The following is a 7,956-nucleotide window of genomic DNA, read 5'->3' on the forward strand; positions in this document are numbered from 1 at the left end:
ATGTTTCACTACCATACAATGCTGTGCTCCAGACGTACATTCTCAGAATTTTTTTCCTCAAGTTAAGACGCTTGTTTGATACTAGCAGACTTCTCTTGGCCAAGAATGCGCTTTTTACTAATGCTAAACTGCTTTTTATATTCTCCTACCTTATGGATTATTTTGTTGCCTAAGTAGCAGAATTCCTTAACTACGTCTACTTCGTGGTCCCCAGTACTGATGTTAACATTCTCGCTGTTCTCTTTTTCGCAGCTTCTCATTACTTTCTCCTTCCTTCGATTTAGTCTCAATCCATGTTCCATACTCATTAGACAGTTCATGCCATTCTACAGATCCTGTAAGTCTTCGTCACTTTTACTGAGGATACCAATTGATCATTGATATCCTTTCGCTTTGAATATTAATCCCATTCTTGAACATTTCTTTTATTTTCGTCATTTCTTCTTCGATGTACAGATTGAGCAGTAGGGGGCGAAAGTCTACATCCCTGTCTTACACCATTTTTAATAACAGAACTTCGTTCTTGGTCTCCCAGTCTTATTATTTCCTCCTGGTTCTTGTACATATTGTGCACTACCTGTCTCTGCCTACAGCTTACCCCTATTTTGCTTAGAATGTCTATCATCTCCTTTCGCCGATCAATTGAAGTATTTCTTCTGCTACCCATGGTTTATTCAGAGTTGCCTTCCTTGTACCTACAGTTTTCTTTCCAACTTCTATTAGTGCCCTTTTTAGAGATGTCCAGTCCTCTCGAACTGAAGTGCCGACTGAGGAGGACGACGGGAGGACGACGGTTCAGATCCGCATCCGGTCATCCAGATTAACTCCGTGATTTTCCTAAATCGTTCCAGGCAAATGTCGGGATGATTCCTCTGAAAGGGCACGGCCTATTTCCTTCTCCACCCTTGGCACCTGTGCTCCGTCTCTGATGACCTCGATATCGACGGGACGTTAAATACAATATTCCTTCCTTCATTCCTTAGTACTTCTGTATCCCAAGTCTTTGCACACTGATTCTTCCTGACTCGTTTCTTAAATTTCAGACTACTCTTCGTAATTACTGAATTGTGCTTTGTCTCTGTATCTGCATATGTGTACACCTTGCAAAGCCAGTATATGATTTTGGAATATCTGCCTGACCATCATGTAGTCTACTGACATTTTTCAGGTATACCTTCTAGTCTTGTGATGCTTCGACAGAGTATTCACTATTACGAGTACTAGCTGAAATTTACAGAGCTTAGTCTTTCTCCTCTCTTATTTCTAGTACCAAGTCCATATTGTCCCATAACTCTCTCTTCTACTCCTTCCCCTACAACCGCATTCCAGTCCCCATGACTATTAGAGTTTCATCTCCCCTTACATACTGAATTCCCCTTTCAGTATCCTCATGTAGTTTATCTTTTCATCTTTGGTTTGCAACATTGGCATGTATAGCTAAGTTATTGTTGTCAGTGTTAGTTTGTTGTGGATTGTGGGATGTGCAGCTGTCGTGTCCTGGCATGTATGGTGGAACAGTATTTTTAGTAGGTTCTAGTTCAGTTCTAAAAATAGCTCACTAGAACGTACCTAGAACCTACTAAAACGGTTTACTATAATCTACTTTTCAGGTCTAGCTCACTTAATTTCATTTAGATTACTTAGAAAAATGAATATTTTTCATATCATGATCATCAATTTTCAAAATAATTATTATTTCATACAGAAGGTGAATGGAAGAAAATGAAATTTAATACTTTTATATAAAAAGTGAACATAAGAAAAAAAATTTTAATATTTTTTATAAAAGGTGAACATAAGAAAATAAATAAAAATGAATTATGGTGAACATAAAAAGTAAGTAAATAATAAAATTCATTATCAAAATTTTCATATTGTGAATTCAATATCATGAAATTCATTACTTGTATTTTTAAGGTTCTTAATGCATTTATATTTCATTTTCATCTGTTCGTTTTTAATTTACTGAAAATCCCAATCAGTAATTAATTTAGAATACCTATCTCATAAAATAATCTTAACTCATTAATAAGCCCCATACAATTTTTTTCTCCATGTCTAGTACATAAATATACACAACCTGTAACATTATATAAAACATTTATCTCTAAGTCAGTAAGTTTTTTTAATCTCTTTCAAGACACTTACATTGTTGGACTTCTTGATTAGTCTCCATTTATATAGAAAATTTTTTATTAGATTTTTTTACAGTTTCTAATATGTATATGGTAATGTATCTTTTTTATTTTCCAAAACATATCTTTTGTCAACATGTGGACACAATCCTTTCTTGTTTATTTCAGCTGTGTATATTTCATATTTTTCACATCGAATCATATTAAATCTTCTGTACTGTTCTCTATCATTAAACAAACAATCTTTATAATCTTATAAGCTTATTCTATTTTTACAATACATTTTTTAACTCTTTCAGATTTTTTCTCTTTTTTATCACCAACTTTATAACCATAGTCTTTCCAGTTTGAATGGACATTGGTTTCCTAAAATAATTTACTTGAAAAAATAACGATTTTCAAAGATGAAGAGAGTTTGTTGTATAAAGCACAAGAGAAAGAAATGATCGAAAATATAAAAATGGGTAAAATACTACGAAATATAAACATAAAAAATTGCAAATGAATAGTAGTTTTACAAGAAACACTGGCTCTACTAATTCTAAGACTGCTATTAAAAATGATCAAGGAAAAGACAGATACATGTTCAAATTCGAAAACATAGAACAGTGTTTTTGTTCTAATTACTAGCTGGAAGAAGAAATTAGAAATAAAAATATAGATCTATATTACAGAATTAAATTTAACCTCAATAAAACTAAAACAACAATACATAACCACCAAGAAATATTAGTGTTCATTGTTTAATTTTTCTATGTTTTAATTTTAAATGTTTCGAATTTCCCTATAATAAACATACAGCTCTGTTTTAAAAAATCTAACATTCATGGTGGCTGTTTATAATCAAGTCCACTTAATCTTGCTATGTATTTATTAATATAATAATCTCCAATAATATAACAATGATGAATTTAATTACTATCTTCTGGAGAATACATGTGGTGAACATTATATCCTAAATAACCAAACAATAACAGACATCATTCCTATTCTCTAATTTCCTTGGTTATGTAAACAAATACATCTGTTTCCCAAGGAGTTATATCTGTAGGACTAATTGGTTTTCCCACTTACTGTAAATAAAATTATTTTAGTAGTTAAAGTTATATTTATTTCTCTTTCTAGCACATATTTGGGTATCTCCATTTTGGATCCCACACAAAATTTCCACCATTTGTAATAACAAATGGAGGAAGACAGAAATGCTAACACTTTAGATCTATCTTACAAGAATAAAATGCACTACCAGGATACAAGAGAAAAATTAAAAGGTCTGTTAGACAAAGAATACCGAGTGGAGTGTGTGGCTTTAATTATACTTAAAATGGTAGTGTAAAAGTACAGTTTATGATAAACAAAAAGATGTAGAATTAACAGATCTAAATAAACATGTTGTTGTTGTTGTGGTGTTCAGTCCTGAGACTGGTTTGATGCAGCTCTCCATGCTACTCTATCCTGTGCAAGCTTCTTTATCTCCCAATACCTGAACCTACATCCTTCTGAATCTGCTTAGTGTATTCATCTCTTGGTCTCCCTCTACGATTTTTACACTCCACACAGCACTCCAATACTAAATTGGTGATCCCTTGATGCCTCAGAACATGTCCTACCAACCAGTCCTTTCTTCTAGTCAAGTTCTACCACAAACTTCTCTTCTCCCCAATTCTATCCAATACATCCTCATTAGTTATATGATATACCCATCTAATCTTCAGCAGTCTTCTGTAGCACCACATTTCGAAAGTTTCTATTCTCTTCTTCTCCAAACTATTCATCCCTCATGTTTCACTTCCATACATGGCTACACTCCATACAAATACTTTCAGAAACGATTTCCTGACACTTAAATCTATACTCGATTTTAACAAATTTCCCTTCTTCAGAAAGCCTTTCCATGCCAATGGAAGTCTACATTTTATATCCTCTCTAATTCGACCATCATCAGTTATTTTACTCCACAAATAGTAAAACTCCTTTACTAATTTAAGTGTTTCATTTCCTTATCTAATTCCCTCAGCATCACCCGACATAATTCGACTACATTCCATTATACTCGTTTTGCTTTTGTTGTTGTTCATCTTATATCCTCCTTTCAAGGCACTGTTCAATCCGTTCAACTGCTCTTCCAAGTCCTTTGCTGTCTCTGACAGAATTACAATGTCATTGGCGAACCTCAAACTTTTTATTTCTTCTCCATGGATTTTAATACCTACTCCGAATTTTTCTTTTGTTTCCTTTACTGCTTGTTCAATATCCAGATTGAATAACATCAGGGAGAGGCTACAACCTTGTCTCATTCCTTTCCCAACCACTGCTTCCCTTTCATGTCCCTCTACTCTTATAACTGCCATCTGGTTTCTGTACAAATTGTAATTAGACTTTCACTCCCTGTATTTTACCCCTGCGCCTTCAGAATTTGAAAAAGAGTATGCCAGTCAACATAGTCATAAGCTTTCTCTAAGTCTACAAATGCTAGAATCGTAGGTTTGCCTTTCATTAATCTATCTTCTAAGATAAGTCATAGGGTTAGTATTGCATCATGTGTTTCAATATTTCTACAGAATCCATACTGATCTTCCACGAGATCGGCTACTACCAGTTTTTCCATTCGTCTATAAGAATTTGCGTTAGTATTTTGCAGCTAATTAAACTGTTAGTTGGTTAATTTTCACATGTCAACACCTGCTTTCTTTGGGATTGGAATTATTATATTCTTCTTGAAGTCTGAGTGAATTTCGCCTGTCTCATAGATTATGCTCACCAGATGGTAGAGTTTTGTCCGGACTGGCTCTCTAAGGCTGTCAGTAATTTTAATGGAATGTTGTCTACCCCGGGGCCATGTTTCGAGTCAGGTCTTTCAGTGCTCTAACTCTTCATGCAGTATCATATCTCCCATTTCATCTCCATCTACATCCTCTTCCATTTCCATAATATTGTCCTCAAGTACATCGCCCTTGTGTAGACCCTCCATATACACCTTCCATCTTTGTGCTTTCCCTTCTTTGCTTAGAACTGGGTTTCCATCTGATCTCTTTATATTTATACAAGTGGTTCTCCTTTCTCCAAAGGTCTCTTTAATTTTCCTGTAGGCAGTATCTATCTTACTCCTAGTGAGATAAGCCTCTACATCCTTACATTTGCCCTCTAGCCATGCCTGCTTAGCCATTTTGCACTTCCTGTCGGTCTCATTTTTGAGACGTTTGTATTCCTTTTTGCCTGCTTCATTTATTTGATTTTTGTATTTCCTCTTTCATCATTTAAATTCAATATTTCTTCTGCACCCAAGGATTTCTACTAGCCCTCGTCTTTTTACCTACTTGATCCTCTGCTGCCTTCGCTACTTCGTCCCTCAGAGCTACCCATTCTTCTTCTACTGTATTTCTTTCCCCCATTCCTGTCAATTGTTACCTTATGGTCTCCCTGAAACTCTGTACAACCTCTGGTTTAGTCAGTTTATCCATGTCCCATCTCCTTAAATTCCTACCTGTTTGAAGTTTCTTCAGTTTTAATCTACAGTTCATAACCAATGGATTGTGGTCAGAGTCCACATCTGCCCCTGGAAATGTCTTACAATTTAAAACCTGGTTTCTAAGTCTCTGTCTAACCATTATGTAATCTATCTGATACCTTCTAGTATCTCCAGGCTTCTTCCGTGTATACAACCTCCTTTCATGATTCTTGAACCAAGTGTTAGCTATGATTAAGTTATGCTCTGTGCAAAATTTTACAAGGCTGCTTCCTCTTTCGTTTCTTACTCCCAATCCATATTGAGCTACTACGTTTCCTTCTCGCCCTTTTCCTACTATCGATTTGCAGTCACCTATGACTTAAATTTTTGTCTCCCTTCACTATCTGAATAATTTCTTTTAACTCATCACATATTTCATCAATTTCTTCGTCATCTGCAGAGCTAGTTGGCATATAAACGTGTACTAATGTAGTAGGCGTGGACTTCGTGTCTGTCTTGGGCACAATAATGCGTTCACTATGCTGTTGGTAGTAGCTTACCTGCACTCCTATTTTTTTATTCATTATTAAACCTACTCCTGCATCACCCCTATTTGATTTTTTTATAACCCTGTATTGACCTGACAAAAACTCTTGTTCCTCCTGCCACCAAGCTTCACTAATTCCCACTATATCTAATATTAACCTATCCATTTCCCTTTTAAAATTTTCTAACCTACCTGCCCGATTAAGGGCTGCAGTTTCCCCTCGCTTTCAGCTGTTTGCAGTACCAGCACCGCAAGCCTGTTTTGGTTAGTGTTACAAGGCCAGATCAGTCAATCATCCAGACTGTTGCCCCTGAAACTACTGAAAAGGCTGCTGCCCCTCTTCAGGAACCACATGTTTGTCTGGCCTCTCAACAGATACCTCTTCTCCATTGTGCTTGCACCTACAGTAGGGCTATCTGTATCGCTGAGGCACGCAAGCCTCCCCACCAAAGGCAAGGTCCGTGGTTCATGGGGGGGGGGAGGTGGAAAATAAACATTGTAGAGAACAATATATAAAAAAGATTTTTAAGGCAAATTACAAATGTTACTCAGAAGAAAGTGATTTGTATTCTAGTGAAGAATGCGAAATAGATGTCGATAAATATTATAAAAATTCATTTCCAGAAGAAGAAGCTGTAGAAGAATACAATGGTGACCGAATTTATAGATGAAGGATTTAATTTTTGTTTGCTGTTAATAGTATTTGTTGTTTTGCTTGTTTAATATCTGCAGGGATTAAATTTATAATCTCTAGAATTCCATAATGACTTCCCCCAAGAAAAATGAAGACATTGCTTTTCTCAAAAAAATTATGTGCTAGATAGTTGGTAAATATGATCAATTTGATGATCAACATATGATAATCTTGAAGTTTTCCCGGCGTATTGATTGGTCCATCATATTTCGGGCTTGCAGCGGGATCACGTTGTCATCTTGGCACGATATTTCTGCTAACAAACATGCAGCCATCTTCAGGTGAGTACGAGACTGAAGATTACTGGTGCGCGTCGTTCTATATATACCGAAAATTGGCGCGGCAGCGCCTGCGCAGTGGAGAAGCCTAATACCGCGCCCCCTATCTAATTTGGCGCGCTCTGCAGCAGAAGCGGGCCGCGCATGCGTAGTGGTGTACCTACATTTGCGATATCTTTTTCTCCCTAAAATGATACTTCAGTATTAAATGTACTTAGTTCTTGCATTTACAGATCGTAAAATTAGCATTTGTGTAAATTTCACATTAAAATTTTGTGAATTTTAACAGCATAAAAGTGACAATTAAATCGTTTTCCTCTTCTAACCTCCATACTAACAAACCACTGTGCATGTGTGGGTTTAGATGTAAATGTAAAAGTAATTAGTTTTAGCATGACGTCTACAAAGGTCTTTCTTTCTTCTTTTACTGCCTTCAAATTAAATTCCCAATGCTAACGAAATAAAAAAATTCATAATTTTTTCGTCTCGACGTTTCCTGCACCACTGTGGTACGTTGTAAACTTCTTTCTCAGCCTATATATTGTTAAGAGTAGCGGCCTCGTCACATTACCTTGACGCACGCCAGACGCAGCCTTCATCCCTGACGTTGCCTCTCCAGTAACAACGACGTGCACTCTTCATACAGTAGCCGTTGCACATGACTGACTGCGTCTAAACTAAATCTGCAGTTACATATTATTCTCAATACCTAATGACGAATACCGAGCACCGAGCGAGGTGGCCGAGTGGCTAGAACACTGGACTCGCATTTAAGAGGACGACGGTTCAATCCCCCGTCCGGCCATCCTGATTTAGGTCTTCCGTGATTTCCCTAAATCCCTCCAGGTAAATGC

Source organism: Schistocerca cancellata, chromosome 7 (genome assembly GCF_023864275.1).
Source record: "Schistocerca cancellata isolate TAMUIC-IGC-003103 chromosome 7, iqSchCanc2.1, whole genome shotgun sequence".
NCBI classification, from domain to species: domain Eukaryota; kingdom Metazoa; phylum Arthropoda; class Insecta; order Orthoptera; family Acrididae; genus Schistocerca; species Schistocerca cancellata.